We start from the raw sequence: 14,591 nt of genomic DNA, 5'->3' as shown, positions 1-14,591 counted from the left end.
TTCTTTTGTGGCTTTTCCAGCCAATGACGTGAAACCTTACATGATTTCTTTCTCAACTCATTCCTCAAGATCCCTCTCTTCCTACAAGTTCCTTCTACACATACATAATTATGTCACTTGCGGCATGATAAAGCTTGCGTGTTACCATGGTGACCTCACTGTGTATGTGCATCTGCACCTGCGCAGTTATGTTACTGTTGATATCAATACACAGTGTGCAAGCAAATCAAAAGGTAGGAGAGAAAAAAATAAACAATTATAAAGACAACAGGGGCTGCTGCTCTAATGCACAAATAAAAAATAACAAGATGTACTCAAAAAGGGGTTTTAGTTTATGCTTCTATGACATCTATTTTATCCTCTACACAGTTAAAAATAAAAAAGTTTTTTTAGCACTATACCACGTCCTCCACTGTTAATGTTAATTAACACTAAGCAGGCACTTCAAGTACAACTCAATTGCTCCAAATCCCTTTCTATTACATCTTACGAAAACATATGTTTAGAGGGCACACAATATGATTGTAATAATTTGTGCATTTTGGTTCAGACTTTTTTTTTTCTTTTTTAAAATATTGATATCTTAAAGAGACAGTAAGGCTTCATTTCATTTTTGTTCATATATGCAAAAAACATTTACTTTCTTTGCAACAGGAAACTGGTATTTTGTAGCAGACGGACATTATTTATTATTTTAATCACATCTGTGTGTTTTCTGGTCACTGACCAGAATTAGAAGTCCAACTGTATTCTGATTGGTGCTAAACACTATGGAGCCAATCAGAATATAGCTCTGATGCCAAACAGCTAAGCTATTTTGTTTCCTCCTGTCTCTCCATTCAGTTTTCATTACTTGCTCTCTCTAAATTTCAAGGCTTCAAGGCAAAAGTAAAATGCATAACAAGCAAATCTCTTTATTTTACATGCGTATGTCGACATGCCCTAGAGTGATGTTTAAAATACAAATTCTTCATAGTAAAGCACAGCTAACTCTTTAAAAAAAATTAAACATTGCTGGACCGAATTCACTACCTGAACATGCATTGCTCCTAAAATGTCATTCCAATACGGTGTTAGCAGTAAGGTAAGGATGTGATAACACGATTATTAACTTCATTAAAATGATGGCAAATTATTTTTATAACAAATACCAATTATTTAGATTTATGACTTTTATTATGTTCAGAAACAATCAAGGTACATAAAATATACTATATAAGGCAAATACTTCTATTTACTATTTATGCAAGTGCACCAATATGTGATGAAATGTTGTGTTCAACTAAAAGTCTATGCATTCCCATGCACACTTTATTCCTTTATACATACATTTCAAACAAGCTCCACACCAACTAATCCTTAATTAGATTGCAATGCATAAAAAAGTGTAGAGAATTTGGTAGCACTATTTTAGTAGGAAGAAGTCAATGTGTTCACTGGATCTAGAAATACAGCTGTAAAGTTGGCGGTGACACGGGAAAATGAATTGTATTGCAGTACAGTAATAAGCACTCTTCAAGAATCACTCAGAATGTTATAGTTAATGAACTGAATCCCACATGTCCGGTGCTTCCTCTTGGCTGAAAGTACATTTCCTCACACACGGATGCTTATTGGGTAGGAGTAAAAGGCAGATATAAAAAAAACGGTTTTGTACAGTCAATCAACAGCACTCTAAGGAAAAAAAATAAAGGCATTTTTGGCTTTAGACATTTCTGGCATGCTGATGTTTGAGATTTTAGAATGTGTGATGTATGACAAACCTAAACCTTGAAGGGATTCCATAATTTTACTATTTATCAGGGCTCTCTTGCATTCTCTCAGAGTTTCAATTACATCTAGAAATGGATTTTGCATGTTTCGGAGAGTAGTACTGTATTTTAATCCTGCTGATAGCCAATGGTTTCCTTTGTATGTTGAAAAATTGCTTCACTGGCCAACGCAATCCCCTTTAAGTTACTGGAGGAGAACGGGACATTCTTTTTTAGTTTCTAATTGTTTTTATGGTGCAACAGTTACAACAGTTACACAGAATAGAGAGGAAAAAAAAATAAATTTCATTATGAACAATTTGTATCACCAGAACCTATAAATATACATTTTACAAACCAGCTGCAAAAAGGTAACTAAGAAAAGGAGAAAGATGACGTATTGTGTGTATATTTATTTGGGGATGAACATAATTCACAGTTTTTGGTCAGATGTACAGATTTTATTTATTTTTATCTATACACATAAATATAGCTGTGCAAGTACAGATTATTAATTAATTTGCATATTAGGACAAATTAATTGCCTGATGGCTAACGCTGTAATAATTAATTTTTCAAATGAATTGTACATCTGGTTCAATTTCAAATTGTACACCTTTCAGAACACGAAGCTCAGAATGTCATAGGCCTAATAAGGAAAATCATACACAATTTACAACACATACCATGCTTTAAATAGTGCAAGAATATTACACATAAATTAGGTACGATAATTATCTTTTCATCATACTTCAAAGCTAAAGCTGACACTTAGCATTTCAATCAAATAAATGACTGTAAGCAGAAATTTGCAATAAGCATTTCTAAAAAAAGCTAAACCTCAGAATTGATTCTATGTAAAACAAAGTGTCTCCAATCAGAGTTTCTACGATGCTTTGCTTAAAAAAAAAAAAAAAGAGAGAGAAAGAGAAAGAATATTGAAACAGAAAAAAAAAAATGTATGACTACTCAACTAAAGTAATAGGCAATAGTTACTTTATTGTCACAGCTTACACAAGTTACACATCATCTGAAGTATGGAGTTCATAGACAGCATAATTTAAACATTTTTTTTTTTTAGATATGGATAAAACATAACAGATCTTATCTAAAGGGACACACAGCCACTACAATCTAGCAACAGCTACAGGTACTACATCTCGCTGCACTGATAATGTAGAATTATCACTTGATCAATGTAACTGGAGATCTCTTGGCTCTGAGAAGACCCCCCTGTTTGCCTTAAACCATTCATAGATGGTTTCAGATTTACACAGCCGGATGGGGCTAGGGACCAAGTACATTGCTCAGAGCTAACATTTGGTTATGCAGCATAGCACAAAGCAATTTTGCTATTACTGCATATCATATTAGATAGCTAAAATGGGATCCATGGGCTATTTCAGTGGCTCCCACTGGATGGTACAGATACATCCTATGCATCAGGCCACAGGCAACTACCCTTAATAAATTGCTTATTGCAACATCCTTGCATTCCCAAGTATTCTGAGCCCTTCAGCATTGGGGACAGTGCAGTAAAGGTGTTTTGTGAGTTTACTTTGGTACCTACTTTATTACAATTTATGAATGGATCACTGAGCAAATCTTGACATTACGGTATTGGTTTTCAAGCTATTAACAGTCAAAATAGTTTAAAAAAAGACTGGCTAATCTGAAAAATGTAAAGTTCTACAAAAGACCCACACAGGTGTAAGAACTGTCCTTTATCTCTCTGTACAGACAAAATAAATGGAGGACCGAGGGTTGGAAAAGCAGCACTACAGTAAGTCCTGCGTAATCCATACATGTTCAACCCTAAAGTAATTACATTTCTATGTAGGTTATAACTCCAAATGGGAAGTTAGAAGAGTAAAGACGTATATGTGGAATAGTGGATACAGATTTGTTTTAAGAACTGTAAAAAACATAGAGGTTGTTTTGAGTTTGTCTAGGAAGACACGCTTATAGAAAGTATTTAGGTTACCAGTGCATCCTATCACAGAAGCTGCAACATGAACTACACTGCTGTATTAGGATATTAATTCCAAGGAAAGAATATTTTTAAGTAACAGACATCAGGCTGAAAGCAAATAAGCAACGAGGCAGAATTACTTCAAGTAGCATGAATCATGCTGTTAACGTTAAACAGTGTCAGCATTTCCTTTCCCTAAAAATGAGACTCGTACAGAAAATGATAAACAACTTTGGCCCAAGCAGGCAGGATTCTAAATAGGTTCCAAACAAATATTCTTGTAACCGTAATTTATAGATATGTAAAAATTAATAAACAGAATGATTTATATGCTGGACGTTCATTTAAGTTGAGCTAGTGGAGCAAAGCTTAAAAACAGGTTCAAGATTAACTACTAATGCACTCTTGAGAAGAATTCAGAATAAGATTTTGCTTGTTTGTGAAATATATTGTAATCCAGGCAAAAAAAAAAGCAAAATGTCCACTGGTCATCTGAAGTAAGTAAAGACAAGCGCTCAGTTTTTGGATTTAATATAAATACAACATAGTTTGAGTAAAGCACAGTTATCGGACACAATACAATCTCATTAGAATGTAGTAGTTGTGTTTATAAAGCGCAGCACTGTACAATAGGTGGACTAACAAAAAAAGAGGAGCTGCAACAAAACAAGTTGGACGCACACGCTGAGCGCCCTGTTCAAACGAGCTTACATTGCAAAGGGAGTGTGGTAAATTGACAAACACAATGACAAAAAACAATGGCAAGTTTCAGCATCATTCATGATGGGAATAGATGAAGAAATACAGATTATTATATATTGGGTTAAATAATAATGTTCACACTAAATATTACCAATGCATATTATGAGAATGGCAAATATAATACAATCCACAGAATTATACAAGGATAAAGATTTAGATAAATCATTTTATAGGCAAATAACCTATATGTGACATTTTCTTTAGGTTGGCTTCCTACTGACAAAAACCTGCAAATACACTAAAAGCTTCACTGCCATTTGAATATGTGTAAAAGAAGTTGAATAATTCATGTATTATCTTTAAATAAAAGTTTATTATAAACACAAGGTGAAAGGGTTAAAAATGAAGAATGTGACTACTGTAAATGGTCAAGACTATATTATTAGAAATCGCAATTGTTAAATGTTCTAGAGTACACATGTGTAGGAGGATGTGCCTATTTAGCACAACTGGGACACCAATAAATCAAATTTACTATGACAAACTCTGAATAATATGACCACGGCTAACTAAAGTATTAGGCCTAAACATGAACAGACAAAGAAACTATATCTGTATTTTCAGATGGACAGGAAACCAATGTCTGTTTTGACACTATTAATGAAGGTGTGCCTAGAGTCTACTAACTGCCTTGATACAAATTAAAAAAATATATTAAAATGTATCCCTGATCCATAATCAAACTTTCAGTTTGGGAATGTTTCGTGGCTTTATACCCCAAACATGTGGAAAGAGGAAATGAGAGACAAAACAAAACAGTTAAAGGGACACTATAGTCACCAGAACAACTACAGCTCATTGAATTTGTTCTGGTGAGTAGAATCATTACCTTCAGGCATTTTGCTGTAAACACTGTCCTTTCAGAGAATGTAGTGTTTACGTTACAGCCTAGTGATAACTTCACTGGCCACTCCTCATATAGCTGTTAGAGATCCTTCCTGGGTCATGGCTGCCTAAAATGCATTCAAACATTCAGTGTCTCCTCCCTCTGCATGCAGACACTGAACTTTCCTCATAGAGATTCATTGATTCAATTCATCTCTATGAGGAGATGCTGATTGGCCAGGGCTGTGTTTGAATTGTGCTGGCTCTGCCCCTGATCTGCCTCTTTGTCAGTCTCAGCCAATCCTATGGGGAAGCATTGTGATTGGATCAGGCTACCACTTCTGGTGATGTCAGCAGGCAGTGGGCAGGTCTAAAGGAAATGGGGACAAAGCCAGAAGCTCCAGACTTGAATACAAGTAAGATTTTGCTATATTTATGAAGGCATGAGGGGCCCAGGGGGCTAGATGGTGGTTTTAACACTCTAGGGTCAGGAATACATGTTTGTGTTCCAGACCCTATAGTGATCCTTTAATATAAATGGTCATGAATTTGACTAACACATCTACAGAGATTCGAAATAATAAGTCTACTAGCTGCAGATGATCATTGGTGTACTGGACTGTGGTTGGCTCAATACATGGAACATCTAATCACCATAACCACCACACCAGGCTCTGTATCTTAAAAAGGCACTAAAAACACGATAACCACACTACAGAGGTTTGTAGTGATTATGGTGCCAGGAGTCCACGATCCTACTGATCTTCTTTGATATCACTAGAATTTCCCATTTCACTTTAGCTTTATACATTTTTACCTACAGCTGACACTGTAAGCCAATCGATTACATCCTAATAGGAACAAAATTTACTATAAGACATTTTGACTGCTTACCATGTGACAGTGTACAGAGACTCTTGGCAGCATAATGATAACGGCACGCTGTAGTGGTTATGGTGTTTATAGTACTTCAAAATACAGAGTTTATCATCATTTGGAAGAAGCAATAGCTGACATGCATCTCTTCCCTCTTGATTCATTCTTATTCTACTCCCATAATCCAATTTTTATGTTTGGGTTATCATTACAACACAGCATTAGATTTCCATCCACACACCCAAACCTACATTGATAACCTTTATATAATAGAAATAATAGGATTGTCTTAGTGACTTGCTATAGAAGAAAAAAGCAAGGTAAGGACTAAAACACTAGATGTGCCTGAGCTAAAAGAAGAGATACGGACAGGGAACTGGAGATTATTTGATTAGGAAAGAATGCATATGTTTAGACTACACAGATAAGGATAGATAGATTAGAAAAGCATTAAAACCTTTAACAAGCATATCTTTATATTGAGTGGATGTTATATGTATCTGCTAAAGTGGAACCAATAGCCCAGGAATTTAGGCACTTCCCAATTCTGTTTAAAAAATAAATAAATAAATAAAACACTTACATAATCTTGATAGTTTGTGTGCCTTGTGGACTGAGCTGAGAACCATTGTTCTAGAAAGCAATATCTCTTCACAGCAATCAATAGAGACATAACTTTATTTATGCAGCTGAAAATGTGGGTTGCACGTCAAGAAAAATAATTTTTTTGATAATTTCTCTTTATGTTTTATTTTAAAACGTAAGCATATTTTTATTATGTGCAGAAAATCTTCTAAAATTAAGTAATGACTAGGTATGGAAAAAATAAGTAGAACATAAGAATTAGCATATACTACCTATAAAAGGCTTATTACAACAAAACAACGGTTTTCATAAAACACTGGTTTTGGTTAGAGTAAACAGTTCTGAGACAGTCCACCCCAAATTAAAAATGGCAGCAATACTGCCATTGGCTGTCTGACGCCAGCATGCTGTGTGTGCTGGCATCAGATGCCAATTATGCATAAAATTGATATTAGCCAGTTTGGAACTTTGGGGTTAACTCTGTATGTGCAGCATTTCAAAGCAAAACTCTGCACATACAGACTTCAGGCACCACGACCACTTAATGAAGTGAGTGATACATCCATGGAAATTCAATACACAAAAGCATAAACTGACTCCTGTAAAACAATTTAGGAGCCATAGTTACCTGGCTCTTGGGATTTGACAAGCTCTGGAGTATTTATTTCTCTCTTTCCCCATTAAGACTTCTACATTATTTTACAACCTTGCTTTATGTTCTAACCATTTAAAGGGATACTGTAGTGTCAGGAATACAAAGCTGTATTCCTGGCACTACTGATCCCTCTGCCTCTCCCCTCCCTCGTGCCCCCCCCCTCCCGGGTAAATAAAGGGTTAGAAACCCTTATTTACTTACCTTATCCCAGCGCCGAGGAACGTAGAAGTTCCGCCATCTCCAACGTCCCGCGACAAGTGGGGTCTAATGCGCATGCACAGCAAATGCCGCACGCTCATTAGACCTCCGCATAGGAAAGCTTAAAGTAGCACTATAGGGTCAGGAACACAAACATGTACTCCTGACCCTATAGGGTTAAAACCCTCATCTAGCTCCCCTGGGCCCCTCATGCCTCCCTAGATATAGTAAAATCTTACTTGTATTCAAGTCCGGAGCTTCTGGATTTGTCATTGTTTCCTTTAGACCTGCCCACTGCCTGCTGACATCATCAGAAATAGTAGCCTTATCCAGTCACAATGCTTCCCCATAGGATTGGCTGAGACTGACAAAGAGGCAGATCAGGGGCAGAGCCAACGCAATTCAAACACAGCCCTGGCCAATCAGCATCTCCTCATAGAGATGAATTGAATCAATGAATCTCTATGAGGAAAGTTCAGTGTCTGCATGCAGAGGGAGGAGACACTGAATGTTTGGATGCATTTTAGGCAGCCATGACCCAAGAAGGATCTCTAACAGCCATCTGAGGAGTGGCCAGTGAAGTTATCACTAGGCTGTAATGTAAACACTGCTCACCAGAACAAATTCAATAAGCTGTAGTTGTTCTGGTGACTATAGTGTCCCTTTAACCCCTTAAGGACACATGACATGTTTGACATGTCTTGATTCCATTTTATTCAAGAAGTTTGGTCCTTAAGGGCTTAAAGCAATGCTTTCCTATGGGGGAAAAAAAAATGACATTGGAGGTCCGTGAGGACGTCCAACGTCAGATAACGGGCCAAAAGTCCGTTTGGATTCCGGAAGCCCTCTAGTGGCGGTCTGGTAGACAGCCACTGAGGGAAGACTTAGAGCTGCAATGTAAACATTACAGTTTCTCTGTAACTGCAATGTATGTAAATTGCAGCACTAGATGCAAAAGGGGCACAGCACCCAGACCACTTTAATTAGCTAACGTGATCTGGGTGCCTACAGTGTCCCTTTAAATTGGTTTATTTGTGCTGTGAAAGACCCTGCACAATTAGTAATAATTGTACAAGTTGGAAAAGGCAAATAAATAATTGGGTTACATGAACAAAGTCATTGGCTAAACAGCAGCTAGATGATAGCACGCGAGCTGCCATGCTTGAAAGTTGGCAAAAGAGCAGGCTCTGTAACATGTCGTCAGATGCCACTAGGAATGAGAAGTGACATCAATGGGGAATGCTGCAGTCTTTGTTAAACAATGCTTAGAGACCCACTGCTAAGAGTCAGGGATAATGGTAGATAATTCCACCCCCGTCATGGTGTGGTTACTGGCAATTCATTACACTGGTTCTCTAAGAGGACAGTGACCTACCACTGTGAATGCATGTGACTTTGAAGTGATTTTTCAATATGTCAACATATAGATTTACTTGTTGCCCCATGTTAAGTTTAGTATGTAACATGCTAATTTAAAAAAAAAATGACAGCACTGTCTCAGTTTGCTTTAAACATAAATGTTATATTTTTGAAGCTACACATAGATTAAAAGACATACTGTATGTGTGATAATGCAGCAATTCGAACCGGACCTGAACGTAAATCACAAAAACAATAACTTACAATAATATATTCAATTCACTCCTTTTTTTTTCATTCACTACAATTTGTTTAAGTGTTATTGGCTAGCTCTGGTGCCAAACACACTGCTGACTACAGTGAAAATGTTTAAATATCAACAACAAGCACAGCTGCTGGACCTGCAGAATAATCCCTCCCACCCCCCTTCCATTCCCTCCATGCCAAATTACTCACTCGACTATGAACGATGAGGCAGCTACAGAAGAAAATGGCAAGTGCAAGTGAGATTAGTGATAAACCAGAGGATCCCTACAGAGGTCAGTGATTAGCAGGTCCCTAGTTGTAATCACTCTTCTAACCTAGTCTTTATCTCAATGCGTTCACCATCTTCACCCAGTACAGTCATTCTGTGACAGCCAACAGCTCCCAATCAATACTCTCCGAGGCTTGGCAGCACAAGAAAACGCAGCCTGGTAGTGAGAATAGTACAGTCAAGCCCTCTAATGTGTTTTTCCACAAACAAAAGAGATGCTGCAGAATATATAATCCACTAACGTACACCAGTATTTAAAGGGAAAAAAAACATTTTAGTACAAATTAAATGCACTTGCTATTAAATGGTTAATAAATAAATAAAACTCGCACCAAGAGGGACAATTATGAGAGAGCTAAACTGTGATGCTCCTTTAAGACACAAAGCAGTGTTTTAATTGACCTGGAAGTTAGCTAATATGAAACAAAGTCTATCGTGTTTCCTGACTAGCCTATGATGTTCAGGAAAGGAAAATACCTCGGAGGGTTATGGAAATATTACAAAATATATGAAATATGCATACTCTGGGATAACAGTAGGGTAGCATAGCAATTTTTGTATGCCACAGGCCATGCAAAGTTGGGCACAAACTGAGAAGTTAAACTCAGGATAAAATAATCCAGATGAAAAAAAAATCTGAGGTCAAAATACCCACATTGATACAAATACAAGGGGTATTTAATTTATACAGGTAATTTAATGGACTTCTGCAGTTCAGATTTTTTTTTTTTAAACCACACAAAATAAGCTTTATGTGCCAAGGAAACAATTCTTTTAAATAAGATTTTTATTTTTAACAAAAGAACACAAGATAATTAATCAATACATAAAAAATACACTGATCGTTCAAAAAATTAAAGCCACCTGCCTAATATCATGTAGGTCATGGGCACTCTGATCAGTCTGTGGCTATGCAGCTTACAGCGAGGCACTGTGTTGACACCTTTCTATCATGGCTAGTAATTGTTTTTTTTTTTTTAGCAATTTGAGCTACATGAGCTCTTCTCTGAGACTGGATCAGACGGGGTAGCCTTCGTTTCCTACACGAAAGTGCATCACTGTACCTTGGCCGCCCATGACCCTGACGCTGATTAACTGGTTGTCCTTCCTTGCATCACTTTTGGTAGGTGATAACCACTGCACACTGGGAACACTTCACAAGTCTTGCCATTTTTGGAGATGCTCTGACCCAGAAGTCTAACCATCACTACAGGGAGTGCAGAATTTTTAGGCAAGTTGTATTTTTGAGGATTTTATTATTGAACAACAACGATGTTCTCAATGAACCCAAAAAACTCATTAATATCAAAGCTGAATATTTTTGGAAGTAGTTTTTAGTTTGTTTTTAGTTTTAGCTATTTTAGGGGGATATCTGTGTGTGCAGGTGACTATTACTGTGCATAATTATTAGGCAACTTAACAAAAAACAAATATATACCCATTTCAATTATTTATTTTTACCAGTGAAACCAATATAACATCTCAACATTCACAAATATACATTTCTGACATTCAAAAACAAAACAAAAACAAATCAGTGACCAATATAGCCACCTTTCTTTGCAAGGACACTCAAAAGCCTGCCATCCATGGATTCTGTCAGTGTTTTTATCTGTTCACCATCAACATTGCGTGCAGAAGCAACCACAGCCTCCCAGACACTGTTCAGAGAGGTGTACTGTTTTCCCTCCTTGTAAATCTCACATTTGATGATGGACCACAGGTTCTCAATGGGGTTCAGATCAGGTGAACAAGGAGGCCATGTCATTAGATTTTCTTCTTTTATACCCTTTCTTGCCAGCCACGCTGTGGAGTACTTGGACGCGTGTGATGGAGCATTGTCCTGCATGAAAATCATGTTTTTCTTGAAGGATGCAGACTTCTTCCTGTACCACTGCTTGAAGAAGGTGTCTTCCAGAAACTGGCAGTAGGACTGGGAGTTGAGCTTGACTCCATCCTCAACCCGAAAAGGCCCCACAAGCTCATCTTTGATGATACCAGCCCAAACCAGTACTCCACCTCCACCTTGCTGGCGTCTGAGTCGGACTGGAGCTCTCTGCCCTTTACCAATCCAGCCACGGGCCCATCCATCTGGCCCATCAAGACTCACTCTCATTTCATCAGTCCATAAAACCTTAGAAAAATCAGTCTTGAGATATTTCTTGGCCCAGTCTTGACGTTTCAGCTTGTGTGTCTTGTTCAGTGGTGGTCGTCTTTCAGCCTCTTACCTTGGCCATGTCTCTGAGTATTGCACACCTTGTGCTTTTGGGCACTCCAGTGATGTTGCAGCTCTGAAATATGGCCAAACTGGTGGCAAGTGGCATCTTGGCAGCTGCACGCTTGACTTTTCTCAGTTCATGGGCAGTTATTTTGCGCCTTGGTTTTTCCACACGCTTCTTGCGACCCTGTTGACTATTTTGAATGAAACGCTTGATTGTTCGATGATCACGCTTCAGAAGCTTTGCAATTTTAAGAGTGCTGCATCCCTCTGCAAGATATCTCACTATTTTTGACTTTCTGAGCCTGTCAAGTCCTTCTTTTGACCCATTTTGCCAAAGGAAAGGAAGTTGCCTAATAATTATGCACACCTGATATAGGGTGTTGATGTCATTAGACCACACCCCTTCTCATTACAGAGATGCACATCACCTAATATGCTTAATTGGTAGTAGGCTTTCGAGCCTATACAGCTTGGAGTAAGACAACATGCATAAAGAGGATGATGTGGTCAAAATACTCATTTGCCTAATAATTCTGCACTCCCTGTATTTGACCCTTGTCAGAGTCACCCAGATCTTTTAGTTTGCCAATTTTTCCACTTCCAACACATGATATTGGTCACTTGCTGCCTATTATATCCCACCACCCATTGACAGGTTATTCACCTCACTTGTCTGTGGTTTTAATGTTGTGTCTCATCAGTGTAAATGGTTAGATGTTCCAAACATGGGAACTTTGTGCACTTTACCCTAGATTCTCTATGAATGCACCATATCCATAAATTCCACGGGACTTTAACTAAGTAAATATTACTGTTTTTTTTTGTTTTTGTTTTGATCATCCACTTCTGTACATGCAATTATGTTAAGGAGCTGGATTAGTATGCCACTCTCAATAGTACATCCAGACCAAGTTAATAGTAAATTTATAAATGTTGTTACTATTTTTTGACAAAGTCTTGTTTTATTTTGGTTTGTATATTAATTTAAATGTGTCTGCATGCTGGTTTAATTGTCCCTTTAATTCTTGTTATATGAATAAGATATGTTTATTAAATTCATAATGGCTTAGATTGTCACTTTGCTTAACATTTCATATTTGTCTATGTAGTAAAGCCCTGCCCACACAGTCGCATGGATTTTAAATAAAAGATAGATATTACAGAAATCACCCCTGAATAAGAAAGCTTTGATAAATGGGATAGGATCAGATATTAAGCTTGCCCAAATCTTTATGTAAATATCTAGACACCAGACTTGTAGAATAGAGCGTCACTTATTAACATAAGTAAAGCTACTGTATTATTCTAAGAACAGTAAATTCAGACACAGACTTGCCTTACTACATCCCACTAAATGCAAAACAATAAAATATGTTTGCCTTACATAGCTTAGTTTATGTCACATGTAATGCATTGCTTGAGTTTTATAAGATTCCCATGTTGATGTGTATTACCGAGCAATTTCTTTCATTGGCAATTTAGCAAATAAACAGGCATCAGTGATCTCCAGATCAGGTCCCTTTCGGTGCTGCCAAAATAACACAGCCAATCTATCACTTTCAAATGACAATAGTGAATTGATGTGACAGACAAGATGGCTGCCCTTAGCGTACTGTATTGGGATGCACATTGCACATATGCTTATACCATACTAATATTATAACTTGGACAGATAATGAATAAGTGATACATCCTCATTATGACCAAAATCTTAGGGGGCGGGTTTTCGGTGCAGTGGAATCCTCTGTAATTTGCTAAAAGCACTTGAAACCAGTTAGCCAAAACTGCAAAAACAAGCTGTTGAGGTTGCACAGCTTGAAAAGTGTTTCTTTATTCTTAGGAAGTCAATGTCATATATCGTGCAATGTCAATATCTTGCATAAACATGTTGTGTTTTTGTGTCTACACTGGCTCTACATTCCCAGCATATGGCTGGTATATGAAAACAACCAGGTGACTATGCCAATGTTTTATGTGTGAATGTATATAATATATATTTACACATACATATATACAATCAAAGACTACACCCGATAGTTGTTGAAGAGAGGATAAAACTCAATGGTTCCCCATTTAATTTCTGCATATTTTCAGAAGGTAAGTTTACCGGTGCTATATATTTGAGGAAAGGGTGTGCAGGGACTTTGTGTGTATTTGGAATGTAGGCGTGTGTGAGCGCAGTGTCTGATTGGCTGCAAAAGGCAAGCTATTCATTTTTATTTTTTAATGTGATGTTCAGTTACATAGAACATGTCCAACATCGCTCTGTGTAGGGGACAGGAAATTAGCTACTCTTCCGAAAAAAAATATGACAGGAATTCTGGTTACATAGAATTTTTTTTTTATTTACAAAATATCACTCTCCCCCCCAAAAAGAAAAAGAAAAATCCCATAGGAATAAGAAATTAAATTAGAAGATTTTAAAATGATTAATAGCAGAACTAAACACATGCTGTCTGGGGTTTCAAAAGTTCAGTATAATGGCACACAATGTTTACATCATTTTTAAGAACATACAATTTTTCACATTTACAAATTGGATTTATATTACAATATTGTAGTAAAAAAAAGAAAATAAAAAAAAAGGAGCCACACATTTAACAGTTCTGAAGGCAGACAACAAGCTTGCAGCAGAGGTAACTGAGAACCAGTATAGGCCTGGCCATGGATTTTCAATAAACGGACGTGGATAATTGATGAGACAGATGTCACTGTAATGCTACACTCAGTAAGAGAGGCTGAGTAAATAGTACTATGTGCACCTCAGATGGTCACCATGTGTCAGAAAAAATGTAGGTGGTTTCATTTTGTATTCACTATAAAATGTGTAACTCTAGTTAATGGGATATTGT

At 37.1% G+C, this 14,591-nt stretch overlaps 1 protein-coding gene across 7 annotated transcripts in view; it reads right to left on the bottom strand.

The window, feature by feature from the left end:
• Nucleotides 1-14,591, bottom strand: part of TCF12 (transcription factor 12) — a 214,295-nt gene that overhangs the window by 75,997 nt on the left and 123,707 nt on the right. The gene's annotated exons all lie outside the window — the stretch shown is intronic.

This window comes from Pelobates fuscus, chromosome 3 (genome assembly GCF_036172605.1).
Source record: "Pelobates fuscus isolate aPelFus1 chromosome 3, aPelFus1.pri, whole genome shotgun sequence".
Classification (NCBI taxonomy): domain Eukaryota; kingdom Metazoa; phylum Chordata; class Amphibia; order Anura; family Pelobatidae; genus Pelobates; species Pelobates fuscus.
The sequence above is the reverse complement of the archived record's forward strand: the minus strand, read 5'-3'. Positions and strand labels throughout refer to the sequence as shown.